General features: G+C 35.7%; 1 pseudogene; it reads left to right on the top strand.

Moving 5' to 3' along the window:
* Positions 1-20,434, top strand: part of LOC107582728 (sodium/hydrogen exchanger 7-like) — a 23,378-nt pseudogene extending 2,944 nt beyond the window's left edge.
* The last annotated feature ends 810 nt before the right edge of the window (positions 20,435-21,244 follow it).

The following is a 21,244-nucleotide window of genomic DNA, read 5'->3' as shown; positions in this document are numbered from 1 at the left end:
TGCTTGCACAGGTTCTGCACGATCCTCTTCAATAATATCCTCTGCTTCTCAATCGGGCTCAAACTGATAAGCGATATTAACGACGCCTTGTTTACAATACAACTGGAGCACATGCCGCCGTGTGGAGGGGCGGGACGTTTAGACTCGCACTAGAGGCGGTTTAGCCAATCACAACACACTGGGCTAGCTAACCAATCAGAGCCCATCACCTATTTCTGAGGGAGGGGCTTCATAAAAGAAGGAAATGATCAGCGCGTTTTTCAGAGAAGGGACAGAGAGGTGTGGAATAAGGGTCAATTATGTGAAAAATAATGCGTTTTTTAAAAAACGAAGCATTAACACATGTTAGACTGCACCCCATAAACACAATCAAGCCTAGAAAAAACCCAGTGAACCACCCTTTTAAATAACAGCAGTTACAACAGTTCACAACAGTGTAATTCATACTAAACAGTAATTCATTCATACTGAGTTTTATACTAAATACAGTAGGCAGTGTTCGGTGCTCTGTGTGAAGTTCAAACAGAGGTGCAAGAACAATTTTAAGTGGTTTGGAGTCAGTATGATTATTTTTAATGAAATTAATACGTTTATTCAGCAGGGACACATTAAATTGATAATATGACAGTAAAGACATGTATAATACAAATTATTTATATTTTAAATTAATGCTGCTCTTTTTTTAAACGTTCTGTTTGACACAGAATTGGGAAAAAAATTATCATGATTTCTTCATGTATTACTACATGTTTTCCTCATGTATTACTAGTTTTACTGTATTTTTGATCAAATAATTGGTGAGCATAAGAAACCTTTAATTCAAAAGCATTAAAAAATATTACCAGACCCAAATGTTTGAATGGTAGTGTACAGTTTTAAAAATCCAAATGGTTACTGCTCCCCTCATTTCAAGCAATAATTTATGTTAAGGCTATTCTGTTTGTTCTACATTTTAGTATTTTAGCAGGAAAATACTTCTAATCCCCCTTGTTTCTGAATTAGATTATTTCAGTTTTCATTACACGTTATTGCTTTTGACAGCCTGGTCCAAGTCGTGTTTTAAACCTCTTTCCACACCCTCAAAAGGGATCTTTTATATTCCTATCCATCAAACGCTCCATCAGAGCTTTCTCTAGTGTGTAATTAGCTTTGATAGTATGCACTTCCTTCCTATTACTCTGCCCCATTCTACTCCTTGCATGTCTTTTTAGGATGAATCGCACACAATCACAAAGCAGATTTGACTTCAGCTGTTGCATTGAACCAGTTTGGCTCAAGGTAGTATTTTTTCCAGGTTGAATCAAGGTTGACTGTTTTGGCTCACAGAACAGAGACACCTTCTCACTGGTTGGATGGTAGACGGCAGATGGTAACGTTACAGTTGTGTCTTCTTGGGTGTGTTTTTCTTTCTGTCTGTATTTCCTACTGTATATTACATCATTCGGACCGGGCTGTCAGGGGCTTTCTGTTTTCTTCCCTCCTGGATTACAAGAGAAGCTCCATGTAATGTGTTGCAATTGTGTTTTGCTTTGGTGTGCTGTGACATACTCAACAGCGCAGGGGAAGACAAACATTAAAGGGATAGTTCACCCAAAAATGAAAATTCTGTCATTAATTACTCACCCTCACGTTGTTCCAAATCTGTAAGACCTCCATTCATCTTCAGAACACAAATTAAGATAATTTTGATGGAATCTGACAGCTCTCTGACCCTCCCATAGACATAGGGCTGGACAATAATTCAATATTAATATGTATCGCGATATCATTTTTTTCAATAACAGTGATATGATTTTTAAACACATTTCCGATATTTCGATATACATTACCAGTGTTTCCCATACACTGATTTATTTGTGGCGTTTGACTTCGTTGAATAAACATGAGCCCTGCAGTTTCAAAATCAAAACGCGTCGCGGGTGTTTTATATGGATGTATCTCTGAAGGGAACCGACTGTCTTCAGAATAGTTTAGATGGCAATCTGAAATAAAAAGCTTTTGTAACATTATACACTATTCCATTCAAAAGCTTTTTTTTTAAATTTATATTATAGAAACTATTACTTTCATTTAGCAAGGATGTTTTAAATTGATCAAAAGTGATGATAAAGACATTTATAATGTTACAAAATATTTATATTTCAGATAAATGCTGTTCTTCTGAACTTTCTATTCATCAAAGAAACCTGAAAAATATCTACTCCGCTGTTTTCAACATCATAATAATAAATGTTTTTTGAGCAGCAAATCAGAATATTAGAATGATTTCTGAAGGATCATGTGACTGGAGTAATGATGCTAAAGCTCTGCTTTGAAATCACAGGAATAAATTATATTTTCAAATAGAAAACAGTTATTTTAAATAGTAAAAATATTTCAAAATGTTACTGTTTTTGCTGTATTTTGGATCAAATAAATGCAGGCTTGGTAAGCAGAAGAGAATTCTTTAAAAAACATTAAAAATCTTACTGTTCAAAAACTTTTGACTGGTATGTTAGCCTATAGTTTGAAGTAAAAAAAATATTAATATTAATAAGGAGAGTCTGAGATTTATCTGACAGTGATTTCACATTTCTTGTTTGTATGAAGGCTAAATGCCAATAAAAGGTGAACATTTATTTATTTGCGCCATTTTTTTCTAAAATATTATATAGTTTCATAGAGTTGGCAAATTAATTTTTCATAAGTTTGTAGGTACAGACATTTGTTGTGGCCGTTCTTGGACGTTTTTATGAGGCTTTTTTAATAGTGTTCATATCGATATCGGAATTATATCGTATCGACAGAAATTAAGAAATATATCGTGATATAAATTTTGGCCATATCGTCCAGCCCTACATAGACAGCAAGGGTACTACTACGATCAACGTCCAGAAACGTAGCAAGAAAATCGGTAAAATAATCCATGTGACATCAGGGGTTCCACCGTAATTTTACGAAGCTACGAGAATACCTTTTGTGTGCAAAAGAAAAAAAACGAACGACTTTATTCAACAGTTTGTCTCCTCCGCGTCACCCTAGTGCCATTTTGGAGAGTATCCACTGAACGTGTGGTGCGGCTGACACAGAACAACATACACTGTTTGCGTTCAGTGGATACTCTCCAAAATGGTGCTACAGGGTGACGCGGAGGAGACGAATTGTGAAATAAAGTCGTTATTTTTCTTTTCTCACAAACACGCGGGCGTGCACACACTCTCACTCACTCTCTCTCTCGCTCACACACAGACACACTCTCACTCTCTCTCTCGCTCACACACACACACACACACAAACTATTACCCCTCCCCATGTGCATTTAGACCTCTCCCCTCTAATCCAGTTTCACTGCAGACATTAGTCTTGCTGTTATACTGAAATAGGAGATGCTTTTCTTAAGAAAACATGATTAATAGAACATCTTACACCATTTTTAATTTCTTCTCCTTCCAGTCACCGGAGCTGTGAATGCCATGTGACTTATGACTGTGAAACTACAAGAAAATGATGTCATGATGTGTATATTATTATTATTATTATTATAGATACTTTTCTTAAGAAAACATGATTAATAGAACATCTTACACCATTTTTAATTTATTCTCCTTCCAGTCACCGGAGCTGTGAATGCCATGTGACTTATGACTGTGAAACTACAAGAAAATTATGTCATGATGTGTATATTATTATTATTATTATTATTATTATTATTTTCAGAAACCGATGCAGTTTTTTTGTACTTTTGACAAAATATACAAGAATAAGGACGAATGATGTTTGATAGATAGCACTGCCTTCTTGCCACAGAATTTGTCGTGGTCTACACAGGTTAGCACCGGACTCCCCACATAAGAGCGTAAAGCCAAATAAAACATCCGGGCAACAGGAAGTGGTGCATTTCTGAAAGTAGTGTGACAAATATAGTTTGAAAAATTCTTTAGCTTCAAGAAAAACATTCAGAATATAGCAACTTTGTTAACTGGTTAGCAGCATTTAAAAAATATTCTGGATTAAATAAAAGGGACTGTATTCCTGTTCCTTAGCTATATTGTTCAGCAAAGTATGTTTTTTTTTTTTTTTTGTATCCTTGAACTGTTTGCGGGGCAGTTACAGTCTAACCTGCCAATTCTTAACTCCCTGGCACTGGATCCTGGCTGTGGATTGTGAATCTTTTTACATGCAGAATGTATTTTCTACGATTTCTGGATTACAGTGGGCACATATTAATTCTATATATCCCCATCTCTTGCATGTTAATTCATTGAAATTGTGGCCAATTTAATTTGGCTTTGTACCATTTATTTTGTTCCTGTTTGCTAAATCTGACATATTACAATTTTTGCTGCCTGTGAACAAAGTCAAGTTAATAGCTTTACTTTTGGGTACCATGCACTGCCAGAAAACATGCAAAAATGGTATCTTTAGGGGTACAGTAGCTGGGTCACTGGGGCAGCACCTTTAATGGGGTATTAAAGGGCACCTTATCAACCTCTAAAAGGTGCATATTATTTCCTTAGTAGTAAAATGTACACCTAAAGTACTACTATGAAAGGTACAAAGTTGTCCCTTTAAGGGTGCTGCCCCAGAGATGGGCTGTTGTATCCTTAAAGGTAAAGTTTTTTTACCTTTATTCTTGGAGTATATAGTCTGCAGCACATTTAACACATTTCACTGTATTTGACTCCATTCAAAAATCTGACAAAGCCAAGTTAATAGCTTTATTTTGGGTACCATGCACTGCCAGAAAACATGCAAAAATGGTATCTTTAGGGGTACAGTAGCTGGGTCACTGGGGCAGCACCTTTAATGGGGTATTAAAGGGCACCTTATCAACCTCTAAAAGGTGCATATTATTTCCTTAGTAGTAAAATGTACACCTAAAGTACTACTTATGAAAGGTACAAAGTTGTCCCTTTAAGGGTGCTGCCCCAGAGATGGGCTGTTGTATCCTTAAAGGTAAAGTTTTTTTACCTTTATTCTTGGAGTATATAGTCTGCAGCACATTTAACACATTTCACTGTATTTGACTCCATTCAACAGAAATCTTTCAAATCAGATTATCCCCATCAAATCAGTACTGTCTAGACCTAGCATTGATTTAAAGTAGTGTATTTTGCCTGATTTTAGCAGGAGGTTGTTCGGTTATGGTGTTTTTTGGCTCTGTTCTTGTTTCTGTAGTCCATGCTGTGTGTGCTGTTGACTTCCTCTGGCACTTCATTCGTATGGAAATACCCTCCAACAGATTTGACACAGCAGGCTCTCATCTCTACACCCTGTCATCACACACAAACCAATATGCTTATACTGTGTTTTGAAGAAAAGAAGTGTAATTTCTGTGCCACAGCAAAAATGGGTTGTTTCCAAAGAGGTTTCCTTTTTCACAAACTAAGCCAATGTATTGAATGTGTATGTGAGTGGTTTATCTTCTGTGTGTCGAACAGGTCTGTTGGTGGGTGTTATTTTGCGGTATGGCATCCCCTCCACCAGTTACCATAATAAAACTCCTCCGAGTTGCACCCTGCAGGCGGGTCCTGTCAGCACGGTGCTCCTCAACGTTAGCGGAAAGTTCTTTGAGTACACACTCAAGGGGGAGATCAACCTTAGAGAAATCCACAGTGTGGAGCAGAATGACATGTTGCGCAAGGTACGTCAGCAGCGGTATACATACACACGTATACACACACTTCTGATAAACCTGCAGCAGGTTTGTCAGAGGAAGAAATTTCATTATGAGGTTTAATTTATGTCACCTGTGCAGCAGTGTTGTTGTTGTTATCTAAAACTAATAAAAATCATTTTGTTAGTTGAAATAAGGCTGAAATAAAATATAAATATTAGATGAAAAACTTACACATTAAAAACTTGGGGTAAAAAAATGAAAATGAGAAATGTTGCCTTGTAAACAAACCAAAATAAGTTGAAGTACTAAAACTGGAATGAAAATAAATGAAAACTAAATATATATATATATATATATCACATAAACAGCACAAAAATGAAGGTATAAAAATAAAAGCTACATCAAAATATTAATAAATACTATGATAGTATAAAAATAATATTAACACGGCTGTGCAGATGTTTTAGACTTAACATTTCCTAAGGCGGTAGCAAGGTCCAGTCTTTAAGGCTCCCTGAATGTTTTGTTCATTAGCTTAAGGGGATAGTTCACCCAAAATTATCTATGATCTATTATCATTTAATCACCTTCAAGTTGTTCCAAACCCAAAGACTCTTTCTTCTGTTGAACTCAAGAAGATATTTTGAAGAAAGTGGGTAACCAAACAGTTTTGGTCCCCATTGACCTCCATAGCATTTTTTCTATACTATGGAAGTCAAAAGGGACCAACAACAACTTGGTTACACACACTATTCAAAATATCCTCTTTTAAGTTGAACAGAATAAAAAAACTCAAAAGTTATAAATTATGAAATTAAATCACCTGCTACTGAACAGCAAACAGACATAAATTAATAACTTGAAAGCATATGGTTATGACACATCAGCATCCTCCTAAAGTTTGTCGTTTAAACTTAAAAAGACAAGTTCCAAAAATGTCTCACCACAACTTCCTTTTTCAATTGAAAATACATCAACACAGGATTAGCAATTGCAATTTCAAACTATTCATGAGGTCTTTTACAAGATTAATAGCATTTGTTTATTTTAAACAGTTTACGTATTTTATCTATGATAAACGTTTGTTTGTAACAATCACATTTTTTTTTTATTGCAGTTGACCTTTGACCCAGAGGTGTTTTTCAACATTCTGCTACCTCCCATCATATTCCACGCCGGATACAGCCTCAAAAAGGTATGAGTGATATTGTGTGCTGGGCAGTTACCTTTACTCCGTTTTAGCTTTCATTTTGCTTGTTTAGTAGAGTGTTCATCCATGAAGTTGCTTCTTACCCCCTTTACATTATGAAATTTTGAGATATGATCTAGTCTAATGCAACCTGATCTCTGTTCTCTCACTGTTTTGCTTCAGCGGAAGATTAGCCTAACTGCAAGAGAGAAGTACGGATACAGAACAGATACTTATGATCAAGAGTGTCTAAGAGCTGGTCAAAATTCACTTATATTACACTGGCACCTTTTAAATTGTGTTATAGTTAATATTGTAATGTGCTATTATAAACATAGCTTAACTTTGATTTGTGGTCAAGCCTTATTTAAAAAAAATATATATATATTTGTGTTTAAGAAACCTCATGTATGGCGTAGTGAAAATGATGCAGGTTTTGGGTCAACTCACTGACAAGTTCTACTACACAGACTGCCTCTTCTTTGGTGCCATAATATCTGCCACCGATCCAAGTACATCATCTCTCTCTTCCTCCATTTTAACTTGCTGTTAAACTTGCTTTTATATGAACTGCTGACATTTGTTTTTATCAAACTATCTAGTAAGTGGTGCATTACCATTCAAGATTTTAATACCGTTATGTTGCTGATTTGTGTGTGTGTTTGTGTAATTTTTAGTCACAGTGCTTGCGATCTTTAATGAGCTCCATGCTGATGGTGATCTCTATGCACTGCTGTTTGGAGAGAGTGTTATGAACGATGCAGTCGCCATAGTCCTTTCATCGTAAGTCCCACTTTCAAGCAGTATCACTTTCTTGTTCCTTTTCTGTTGCTACAAAAAAAAGGTTAACTTAAAATCACGTGTTTTGTCTGCGGCAGTTGGCGGGATTTCCCAGGCTGCCAACACAGAGTGGGTGCTGGGGACATTTTCACTGTAATGCTGAAAAGTAAAAACGAATGATGCTGCAACTCTAGTGGTGTTTCAGGATGGTGCTCTGACTCCCCCTTTTGGACACAATGAGCTAGAGCTGATTGTTTCTGATTTCCTGTCTCAGCACCACTTACACAATTTGTCCATAAAGTCGGATTATTACTGCAAAACGGTGTTTTTTTAGACTTTGCTAGGAAAAATGACAATTTATATGTCATCTGTGTAATCTTTAGTCTACTTTTTCATTGGGTGTACTAGTCAGATCAGCACAGTCAGTTAATTTAATAATTTTGTTTTTTTTGTCTTTGGTATGCAGGTCAATTGTGGCGTATCAGCCTACAGGATCCAACACACATACATTCGATGCCTCTGCCTTCTTCAAATCGGTGGGCATCTTCTTGGGCATCTTCAGTGGCTCTTTCGCTATGGGTGCAGTCACTGGAGTAGTCACTGCCCTCATATCCTTTTGCATGTTGCTATGAAATCAGTCTAAATATATTTAGGTTTATGCAAATAAGTTGTGTTGATGTCCTTTTGGCTTCATTGTGATGTTGATTCTTTTACCTATTTGCAAAATTAGTTACACTGTAGAATTATCCTTTAAACAGCGGCTGATTTCTGTCAAGAGAAAAGTACTTGGAGTAAGAATATATTCTTTTAAATATATTGCTACTATTTTAACAGAAGTCACAGTAAAAATATTTATAAGCTTACAAAAGAATTCTTTTGCAAATAAATGCTATTTTTTAGCCTTTCTATTCATCAAAGAATGCTGAAAAAACATATCACCGTTTCCACAAAAATGAGAAGCAGCGTAACTGTTTTCTTTCGTCTTTGATAACATTTATTGAGAACCAACGTATTAGAATGATTTCAGAAGGATCATGTGACACCTAATAACTGAAGAAATGGCTGCTGAAAATTTTGCTTTGTCATTCATTTAAAAATATATTAAAATAGAAAACAGTTATTTTAAATTTTAATACTTTTTCAAAATATTACTGTTTTACTATGTTTTTGGTCAAAACAAAGCAAGCTTTGATGAGTATAAGAGACACTTTTTTTTTGCCCCTCCAAAAGCATTTAAAAAAAACTTTTGAATGGTAGTGTATATCTTTATTGATTTGAATCTTTTTTTGATTAGCTAACTGATTATCCGATGTGTGGTTTAAATTCTTAACTTTATCCACGTGACAAAATTCACCAAGCTGCACTGTTTCCCTCTGCTGGAGACTGCTCTGTTCTTCCTCATGTCTTGGAGTACTTTTCTACTGGCTGAAGCTTGTGGATTCACAGGTGGGTGTTCGTGTAGGTTGGTAATGAAAGCATAGTGGTTAATCTGCTGGGTAACCCAGAGGTTAAACTATAATATAGAGTAATACGGAGCTGCAGCTGCTTCCCCTCTAGGAACAGCAAAACATTTCCTGCTATAGTTAAATATCAACTGGAATAATAGTATCATTTTCTGGTTTTAGAAAATCATCTGTTCAGGTTTAATGTGCTTTATTAGCAATAGCATGACAACAAATTTACATTCATGTTCATGCCATATCCTTTGCATACAAATATGCAAATACAATTCTGCAACCTAAAACTTCCTCCATGTTGCTGAATGCTGGCATTCTTGATGTGTAAATGTGTTCAGCCAATTGCACTTATGTCACCTCCAACCTGTACTGAAATTGTATCCCATCCCCCACTTGAAAGAAAAAAAAAAGGCACAAATGATGCTAATATCCGTTACTATTCCAGGTGTTGTCGCTGTGCTGTTTTGTGGAATCACACAGGCCCATTATACCTACAACAATCTGTCGGAGGAGTCAACTAAACGTACTAAACAGGTAAAATATTTTAGCCTTGTTTCGGGTAAAATATGTGAACATTTGGATTTTAGTTGCTTTCAGAGCAGCTGGTATAAAACCAGAATGATAATAACTTTGAAAACGTAAGGTATGTAGAAAGAAAGCAGCAAGGATGTTTTTTTGGGGGATGGGAGCCCTGCATATTCTACTTCAAAAGATGCTTTGATGCAGTGGGGCCACAAGTCGACGGATAGTGCTAAGTGAATTCCCAGCACCCCTGTGGTGTCGTCAGAGCAGTGCAATGTGATGAAGTGAGGTGGGGTGCCTACAGTAATTATGACAGCCCTGTGGCACTGGATTTCTCTCCAGGGAGCCATACTCGCTATTTTCAAAGCTCCTGTTTATGGAGAGAAGGGTTAAAATTTATAGACTTCAGAAGTTATAGTCACAGGAATTGAAGATATCGGCCTCAATTTAAGATCTAACATATGTTACAAAAGTCACTGTAGAGTATAGAGAGGTGGAGCATGCATTTCTAGTTGACTTAGGACTTGATTTTGAAAACGTGTCATTTGCTTTTGTGAATGTTGCTTTAGCTGTTTTGTTGACCAAATGTGCTGTTGTCAGGTGCATATGGCTTCATGTGTGGCATGTTTTTTTGCTGTTGCAGTTGTTTGAGGTGCTGCACTTCCTAGCAGAGAACTTCATCTTCTCATACATGGGCCTGGCGCTCTTCACCTTTCAGAAACACGTCTTCAGCCCCATTTTCATATTTGGAGCCTTTGTATCCTTGTCTTACAGTTGAAATGAAAGTTTCACATCACAACTTTTATATGAGGAGGGGGTAATGTGTATTAACCACTAGCATTTACCTCAGTCAGATAGTTTAAGAGTTTGACAGCATGTTAGAGAAGATGTACCTATGAGCCAAATCATTTAAATGCTCTAAAACATCTGGAAAAGTTCATGGTCGTTTTATCACCTTGATTTGGCATTTATGACCACTAGGAGGCATTATGTATAGGTTTTTTGAAAGCAGTCTTTTTATGCTCACCAAGGCTGCATTTATCTGATCAAAAATGCTGTACAGACAGTACTATTGTGAATAAGTACTGCAATTACTACAATTACAAAACTGTTTTCTATTTGTATATTTTAAAATGTATGCATGTGATAGCAAAGCTGAATTTTCAGCAGCTATTTCTCCAGCCTCCAGAAATCATAGAAGCTCAAGAAACATTTCCCATCATTATCAATGTTGAAAATGGCTGAGCTGCTTAATATTTTTGTGGAATTGTTTCTTCTTCTCAGGATTCATTGAATAGTAAGTTCAAAAGAACAGTGTTTAATTGAAATGAAAAACTTTAGTAACAATGTAAAAGTCTTTAAATGTTAATGCATCCAGAATAAAATAAAACCCTTTTGAACAGTAGCGTAGGTCTAAATTTCCATTAACTGAATGTGTCAAATGTGAGAAGATTTTTCTTTAACATTTTGACTACTAGATATCCATCTTTATCGGCAGGGCCTTGAACATCTACCCTCTGTCTTTCCTGATTAACCTGGGCCGAAGACACAAAATCAGAGGAAACTTTCAGCACATGATGATGTTTGCAGGTATGGTGGTAAGCACACCTGGCTTACTTCCTCTTCTCTGATGCTTGCATGACATTAAAGATACGAAACTATTTAATAAATACAATAAAGTTAGAATATAAATCAGTGCAGTCAGTTTTGTAGCGTCCTCTAATGTCAAACTCTTTGATGTTAACTCTCGGTAGATTTCAGCACCCTGCTGAAGCTTATCGAGATCTAAATTAAGAGTGAAATGAGGCATCAGAATCAGAACATCTCTAATAACGGCTCTTGATGTGGAGCAGCTCCCTCCAGACCAGCAACACCACCCTGCTAAAAGGGCAGCAAAGTGCAGTGCCCTTAAAACACAACTGATCTAGTGTGATCGCCGATTGCCTGCTTAAGTGCAGTGCCATTCTATTTGTAGCAGGGCTACAATCTAAAATCTGTTGTTACTGCTGTGTGCGTGTTTGTGCTCTGCAGGGCTGCGAGGGGCAATGGCATTCGCTCTGGCTATCCGTGACACTGCCACGTACGCGCGGCAGATGATGTTCACCACGACCCTGCTCATTGTGTTCTTCACAGTTTGGGTGTGTGGAGGAGGCACCACGCCAATGCTGTCCTGGCTACATATCAGGTCAGCGTGTAAAAGACTTGATCAGTGCCCTGTCTGACCCATTTTTAAGAATGAGATGGATTTAGGAACATTTTTCATGCACGGGAAGTTTTAGAATTTGTTCATAGGAATGTTTAGTAATTTAGTGTTTACATACAGGAAAAAAAATCCTTACAGAAAATAAAAATTCTGTATAAATACACTAAAATGTAAACCTATACATTTTAGTTTAGAATTGTAACAAATGCAAATCCAACAGTCCTTTTCTGCTGACTTGGCAAGGCCTCACTGCTACTAAAATCTGTTTTGTACCTTTAACATACTGACAACCACCATAATCACACACATGGTTGAAAAGAAAGTTCAACAGCTTTTCCACAAGCTGAAGTAAATACTAATATATAGAAGGTGCACACAATATCATAAACAGATATACAAAACACCATCATGGATACACACGACACTTTTTGCAATAAACATGAATTAATATGTGTTGTGACATAAAACCCTAATATACATAACTGATAACAAAAACTATTAAGAAACACCAACAGATGTAAGCTGTCGCATAGGGAATTATGGGAATATCAGTAAATGATAAGATGACTTGTTCTTTTTTACTTCCACAAACTGTACATTTAATAGTATGTTACTGTAGAATTACATGAAATGTCATGTTAGTTCGAATAGGTTTTTTTATTATATATAGTAAGGAAATTTACCATTAACCAATTAACAGGTTTTTACTTTAGCATTTTACAGTCTTTTATTATTTGTTTTAGTCTTTTACAGTGTAGAACATGATACAGACTTTAGTTAGGCTAGTAATGTAAGCCACATAGTAGTGTGCTAACAGTCACTCAAAACACTATAGCAGCCAGTTTTAAATGGACAAGCAACACTTGACAATATAAAGTTTAGTTTTTCAGTTGAATAGACTTTGATAACTCTATTAAAAGACTTATACAGACTGTCCAGCAGGTGGCAGAAAAGCTCACCATTAACGTGTTATGTTATGTATGTATATTTCATTAATCAAGCAAATTTTGACAAATGAGATCACATTTGATTTTCCTTAGTAAGACCTATCATGACCATTTCGGATTTCATATAGAGGGAATAAAAGGCATCAGGTTGAGACTGTGGCTGATTTCACATGTTGTTTGTTTGTCAACTGTGCACTCTTCCCTTTTGGTTTGTTCTGGGGTGAAATGTGCTCAGAAAATAAACCGCTCAAAAGCAGATGGGAAAGGAGCTGGGGTTGTTTATGTCGCCAAGAGCCAGTGTTTGTCTGGCTACCCTCAGCAGGGACTGGCTGATACGTCACAATTAATAAGTGCTGCTAGTTTGTCAGAATAGAAAAGAGGATTATTGAGGACTGATGCTGACGGCAGCTGCTGTAGAATGAGATTGAGAAGCTCAGGCTATTATCTGCAGAACTGCTGTGCACTCAGTGAGTTGCAGATATGCTTAGAGTAACCACAACAAGGTAAATAAAACGAGGACAAGAATCTAAGTAGCATTAACAACAGTATTTCTGTAAATTAGTTGTCCGATAATGCCAACAAATCAGGGTGATACGGGTTTAAATTATTTTCAAACGCCAACTATATGGCTTTGGGTAATTGAGAGCTAATGCACAAAAAAAATATAATAATAATAATAATAAAGTACATAAATTACTAGAACTTAAAAATAAAATGAAAACTGAAAATATAAAATTGTAAGCTTATTCAAAATAAGAGTGTAGCATAAAAGTAGACTAATATAATCTACATCTTGAGTTCCTATTTGTGTTTTCATCAGAACGTTTAGGATTGTGTGGCATACCAGTAAAAATTAGGAACCGAGCTGACAATAAAAAAAAAAAAGCACAATACTATGATTTTGCATGTTGTGGTGTGTGTGTATATATATATATATATATATATATATATACCACAGCATGCAAGTGCATGTGTACCAAATGCAAAGATGAGAAGTAAGAGTTTCTGCAGTGGGAAAATGTAATGGATGCAGATATTGATCATTTCCTGTTTCTTTCTGAAGGGCCTTTAATTTCACTCTGTATGCATACAGTGTGGCGGTTGTTCTACAGCAGTATTGTGGAATTAATTATTAATTAGCACGGGTTGAGTTGCAAATTTATGTTGTTGCTTTGTAAAAATGTTCAGTTGTTTTGTATTGTCAATTGACATGATTTTTACTAAGTGGTACAAAGAATCAAAGCATCTTCACTAGTGTATGAGCACAGCAACTTTAGTTTTATGAATTTTGGCAATATAGTGCATGTAGGACAATAATAAGACAATACACCGGCAAATCAAAGAAATTTGGGGTTTCTCTTATTTTACATTCTGTACAGCAAGAGTAACAATCCTTTGGTCACATGGTGTATTAGTGTATTAACAGTAGTGATTTTTCTGCCAGCTGTGCTTGGTGAACATTTAGGGATTCTACCGCTGGCCTTTTGTTGTTCTACTTTTCAACTAAATTTGATGGATGTAATTCTCTCTCATTCTCCGAAGGGTTTCCATTTCTATAAATGCATTACATTTGACCCCTAGACTGGCTCACACTACATTTTTACTTGTTGAGTGAGGGCTGCTCTCCAATACTCACACATACACACTATTCTTAACTCAGTTGTGGTTGTCTCCTGCCTTTGGGCAACTGCAGGCTAATCAATGTGCAATTAAAATATGCAATCATATAACTTGTTGGAAAAAAATGATTTTGGCAATATAGTGCACGTAGGACAATAATAAGACAATACACCGGCAAATCAAAGAAATTTGGGGTTTCTCTTATTTTACATTCTGTACAGCAAGAGTAACAATCCTTTGGTCACATGGTGTATTAACAGTAGTGATTTTTCTGCCAGCTGTGCTTGGTGAACATTTAGGGATTCTACCGCTGGCCTTTTGTTGTTCTACTTTTCAACTAAATTTGATGGATGTAATTCTCTCTCATTCTCCGAAGGGTTTCCATTTCTATAAATGCATTACATTTGACCCCTAGACTGGCTCACACTACATTTTTACTTGTTGAGTGAGGGCTGCTCTCCAATACTCACACATACACACTATTCTTAACTCAGTTGTGGTTGTCTCCTGCCTTTGGGCAACTGCAGGCTAATCAATGTGCAATTAAAATATGCAATCATATAACTTGTTGGAAAAAAATGTGCAAAGCTACTGTACTTAAGTCGGGTTTAGCTCAGAGAAACAGATGGGGTGCCACTGCTTTTATTCAAGCTGACTAGGTCACCTGAGATTAAAGAGAGGCTTTCGCATAGCTCCCTTTAGAAACTGGAATCGATGGTGTACTTTCAGGCATTTGTCAGTGTAATGTCTGAGTGCTGGGGGAAAAAAGACATTAGAATGAAAAGCATGGCTACTTTCACATCCACATTTAGTGCTGTTTTTCATGAAGGTATTCATGTGGCCATTGCATTACTTTACTATTGATTTATTTTAATATTTCAGTTTTAATTATCTAATGTTTAATTTAACATTTAATTTAGTTTTAATTCAGGGTTTCCATTTCTATAAATGCATTACATTTGACCCCTAGACTGGCTCACGCTACATTTTTCCTTGAGTGAGGGCTGCTCTCCAATACTCACACATACACACTATTCTTAACTCAGTTGTGGTTGTCTCCTGCAGGCAACTGCAGGCTAATCAATGTGCAATTAAAATATGCAATCATATAACTTGTTGGAAAAAAATGTGCAAAGCTACTGTACTTAAGTCGGGTTTAGCTCAGAGAAACAGATTGGGTGCCACTGCTTTTATTCAAGCTGACTAGGTCACCTGAGATTAAAGAGAGGCTTTCGCATAGCTCCCTTTAGAAACTGGAATCGATGGTGTACTTTCAGGCATTTGTCAGTGTAATGTCTGAGTGCTGGGGGAAAAAAGACATTAGAATGAAAAGCATGGCTACTTTCACATCCACATTTAGTGCTGTTTTTCATGAAGGTATTCATGTGGCCATTGCATTACTTTACTATTGATTTATTTTAATATTTCAGTTTTAATTATCTAATGTTTAATTTAACATTTAATTTAGTTTTAATTCACATTTATTTTAATTAGTATTTTTATTGAATATTTATTTCCCTGATCTGTAACCCAGAGTTGTAAGTCCTGTTTGGACAACTCGGGCACCCTTTCTGTAAACCACTGGGGAGGAAAACTGTCTTATTTGTTTTACAGACAGATTTCCTCCAGCTTGTTAAGACACCCTGTCTGTCACCCAGAAATGCATCACTGGTATTGGCAGAAGTATTTAAAGGTTTTTATTTATTTTATTTTTTTTATTTTTTTTTTTTGCAGAAGACCGATAAGTCGGCTCTTTCTGTTTGGCGCTTATCCACATGGACGGCACTAGAGGCTCAGAATGCCTGCGCATCTGCTAACCCTCAAGCTCTGTCTAATTTCACAATGAAGTCTCTGTTGATCCTTGGGGTTCAAAAGCCAGTGGCTGCATCATATTTTGGTTTATTTTAACGTTATTATTTTATTTGAGCGTAGTTGGAAATAATAACACTATAACCAAAACAGTCAATATTTTATACTAATATCAACTCAAAACAAAAAGGCAAGTAAAAACTAAAATCAGTCATGGTGTATTAACACTTGTTGTGTATTGTGAAAATCATTATGATTTTACATGCTATTTCATGGTAGTTTTATTTAAATAAGATGTCAAAAACCCAGTGTCCTAGATGTTTAGGCCAGTGGCCAACTGTAGAAAACAAATGAGTGGAATAGCCTGTAGACCTTTTGATTTATTTCTGTAACTTCTTATCAGTGGAAACCTTGCCTTGCTGCAGTAAGCATGTTGTGTGAAATTATATCATAACATGATCAATATAGCTCTGCTTGAGTCCATTCCGCCTGTTTATCTTTTCTTCATGCTGCTGCTGTTTGTGGGCTTTGCTAAAAGGTCACGGTACGTATGTGGCTGCATATGCACCGTGGGTTAAAAGCTCATGTCACAGATGCACACAGGCAGACTGACGTGCAGTTTCTCTGTCTTTCAGAGTTGGAGTGGACCCAGATCAGGATCTTCAGCCATGTGGGGACAGCTTCCAGGTCCTTCAAGGAGTAAGTCTCAATATGTTTCTGTCCTCCCACCAATGAAGCTTTTACCATCATTTCATACCATATTTCAAGTATTCTATTTTTGCTGCAGACATGAGTGATGCGTCAAACTGTACAAAAAAAGGAGACTTGTGCTAGTACTTTTTAAGGGATTCATCTTATAATGTTCCATAGACTTACATTGAAGGAAGAACTTTGCAATGCTTTAGAAACCACCCACAATGCCCTAGTATGGTGGTTTTGCACTGGCAATTATCACACACATTTCTTTCGGAGATCTAATTTTAAACTGCTGCTACATCATCCTGTTCCTTTCGCACTTGAGACCTCGTGTAGCTGCCCAAAAACCACGCATAAGTTCATTCTTCCGGTTTTTGCCACAAAAGCAAAAAAGGTGCACGTCATTTGTGGAGCGATCTTTCGTAAGATAACTTGGAACCCTTAAAAAACAGCCATTTAAACAACCTTGACTCCTCTTTAGCGGTTATCATGTTGTGTTGAAACCCGTGAGTGTGTTTTTGCAGAAGTGCGAATACATGAACCAATACAGAGGTACAAGTTGCTTTTTATATCATGAATTGTTACTGAAATTATGGAAACTAATGACATTTCTCCTCTGTTCATCATGGTTTAAACTAGTTCCATTATAGGGCCATGACTGAAATCAGATCATTGTAAACCAATCATCTTCTGCAAAAGCACAAGCACGCACGCATTTAGAAGATAACACAAACTGCATGCACTGATTATAGAAGCACTAAACATGTCAAAAGTACTGGTACTTCGGTACAAATATGTTGCTGAAATAATAAATATGTGACAATAGAAGCCTTTATGAAGTATCAGTAATTCCGAGTACTGACAGATGGTTGCTTTTTCACATGCTCTTTGATGAGTTCTTGTGCTTACGACTGACCATGAGTGGTCAAACGCACGTCTCGGTAAACACAGTAGGTTTATAAATGTAAACAGGTGGAATAAACAATCTGGGCCAGATTCATAAAAGGTTTCCTAAAGGGACATTTCACCCAAAAATGAAAATTCTGTCATTTACGCACCCTCAAGTTGTTCCAAGCCTGTATGAGATTCTTTCAAACCAAACAGGAAGCCATTGACTTTCATAGGATTTTTTCCCCCCATACTATGGAAGTCAGTGGCTACCTGCAACTGTTTGGTTGCTCACATTCTTCAAAATATCTTCTTTTGTGTTCATCAGAAGAAAGACATTCATACAGGTTTGGAACAACATAAGGGTGATTAAATGATGACAAAATGTTCATTTTTGGGCAAACTATCCCTTTAAGAATACAATAAACTCAAGAGAGAGGACCTATTTGTTGTCCACTGTAAATTATTACTCAACATTACTGTCAGATAGTAAATTATTGAATAGCCATTAGTGAGTTTCTGTGAAGTCTTTATTACCTGAAGAGAACAGGCTTAGAGGGTGAGAGGATCTGCCTAGTCTCTAAAAGGCCTTTCTGGCTCTCTCTCTCCCTTTTGACAACCCTTAGTATTTCACCTGGAACACAAGCATCTGATAGTTATAAGTATACTAGATAAAAAAAGTAAAACATGGTAGAAGCAATATATAGTCTATGTAACTAGTATTTTAATGCTTAATGTTTGGAAGTACCCAGGAAATTAATTAAATACCCTTTGGAAAGTAAAACAAGTATGAGGCTATTGTAACTCTAAAATATTATTTACAGTGATTTTTAAAAAAAGAATTCATGAGTTTAAAATACATTAAAATAAGAGGACTACAGTATACTGCATGTATGCAAACTATACAATATATAGCTAGAAAACGAAGAAAATAATTTAGAAGAATAATATTTTTAAGAATACTAAAGAATGTTTCTAATCCAGACCCTTTGTTAAAATGAAAATCTGTGCATACAGTCTTGCAGTGTAAATAAAAATAGATAATAATATAAAACAGAAATTTTATGAAAAGAAGAGAAATTTGTCTTTATTATTAAATTTCATTGTTTTAATTCAATTTGTTAATATTTATGTTAATATTTAACCTTTTTTTAAATTGTGCAATTTTACTGGTATTGGTATTGACTTTTTTTTGGTATGATAACAAGCCTAAATCACATGTGTACAGTTTTACTTTTGTTGAAGTACACTTTATGTCTTTGCCACGCATCTTATTAACAGTGGACCTCACTGTAGTATTAACACTAAAGAAATGTGGCACGCTTGGGGTAGGTTGCGGTATAGTGTTACTGTGAGCTTGTTTGTGATGGCGTTAATCTGTAATATCTTTAAATGCAATGAAGTTGAAGCTGAACTCGTGTGAGATTAGATGAACTGGGATAAATGTACTGGCCGTTGGAAGAACAGAGCAAGACCTAAGGGATAAATATGGATGAATTTTGAGTGTGTATTTATGATAAACGGTTTAGTATCAGGTTCCATTCCACCCATTCAAAAGTTTGCAGGCCATTTCTCCATGTGGTCTGGTATTATGTGTACACACGTCACATTTCAAATAATATAATATAATATAATATAATTAATATTTTTTGAAAAAAAAAAGAAAGAAATACACAGTGCACTTTTAAGCCTTTATTAACAAAAAGGTTGACTTTTGAGCTAACATTTAAAGAATCAGGTTTTGACAAACTCGAAATGATAAACAGATTGCCAAACTCCAAATTGACAAACTCGATTGCAACATGGATTGTTGTTTGCTGTACGCTACTGATAGAGTGATGTTCAATGATGAACATAAAACAATATATGGACTTCTAAAGTGATTTATTTTTAACATCTTTTCATTTATTTACTTGTCTGCCACTAACATGAGTTGTGCTTTGAATTATCTTAATTATTCAATATTTGCTAAAGCTACAATATATAATATATGTGTGTAAAAGTTTGCATAACCCTGCTGTAGATTATACAAATCATACTTGCTTCCTCTTTCTCTCCTCAGGATGGAGCCCAGTCAGAAGGACAGAGCAAGACCAAGCAAGAGAGTGCCTGGCTCTTTAGACTCTGGTATACTTTTGACCACAAGTATCCTTTTCAGCATGCCATTCACAACAACACACACTTCCACGCTTTTGTGGTCTTGTCATTAGGAACTCAAGCACGGTTGAGCATTACTCCTCTTTCACTATTCTCTTCTCTGCTCTTCCGTGAGCCTAGCCAGTGAGATTACTTTGGCTCCATGTAAATGGCTAGGGAAAAACATCTGCTCCCACACCATAGACGATGACAAAAAGAGACACATATTGATGAAACGGATCTGGATGAATATAAATGCGGAGTGAGGAAAGGATGAATAATTCCAAGATTTCATAGGGTAGCTGTTTTTGATCAGTGTTGGAGTTCCTCTGAGGCCTTAACTGAGCCTCTAAACCCCCGAACTGACAAGCCTCACCCTCCTTACCCAACTCCCTCTCCAAAAAAAGCTCCAGTCTGAGCTCTGCACCTCAATATGAGTCGCTGGAAATGTCAGCACGGAAAGTCAAATGAAATGACTGCAGTCCATTTTCACAAAGCCTTCAGGTCCTGAATGAAGCAATCAATGATTCTTGAGCTTTCAGCAGGGCCCATCCACTGCAATTATTTTGTGCTGAGAAGATTACTGTACCTTTCCTCAATTTATTGTATTTTTATTTAATTGATTTTTATTATTTTGTATATAAAATCTATTATATTTGAACAATTATTTTTATAATTAACAATGATAAATTATAAAATTATATATAATTTGTTTTTATTTTAGTTTTTTGCTAACACTTTACAATAAGGTTCATTAGTTAACTACATTAGTTAACATGAACTAATAATGAACTGCACTTATACAGCGTTTATTAATCTTTGTTAATGTTAATTTCAACATTTACTAATACATTATTAAAATCTTGTTATCATTAGTTAATGCACTGTGAACTAACATGAACATCTGTATTTTTATTAACTAACATTAGCGTAGATTAGTAAATACAGTAACAAATGTATTGCTCATGGTTCGTTCATGTTAGTTTATACATTAACTAATGTTTAACTAATGAACCTTATTGTAAAGTGTTACCAGTTTTTTATAATTATAAAAAACTAAATATATATTTGTTTACTCAGTCTTTTTCAAAATGTTAATTGATTTTTATTATTTAAATATAAAATATAATAAAAAAATTATAAATCAAGTAAATATGAAAATGGACAAAATATATAAATATTTGTTTACTATTTCAAATTTAATTGATTTTTAATATATAAAACCCTTAATTTACTCTTATTTATTCAAAAGACGTAAAAACAAAACTTTTTATCTATTATCTATTGACAAGGTAGATCCAAATTGATACATTTTGGAATTAACCGAATGCCGATATTCTCAAAATGGCCCATTATTGCCAGTATATTTGGTCGCCATGTTTCTAAGGAAGTAGCTTC

The sequence above is a fragment of the Sinocyclocheilus grahami genome, unplaced genomic scaffold, assembly GCF_001515645.1.
Source record: "Sinocyclocheilus grahami isolate Dianchi unplaced genomic scaffold, SAMN03320097.WGS_v1.1 scaffold47.1, whole genome shotgun sequence".
In the NCBI taxonomy this organism is placed as follows: domain Eukaryota; kingdom Metazoa; phylum Chordata; class Actinopteri; order Cypriniformes; family Cyprinidae; genus Sinocyclocheilus; species Sinocyclocheilus grahami.
Note: the sequence above shows the minus strand (reverse complement) of the source record. Positions and strands in the feature narration are given on the sequence as shown.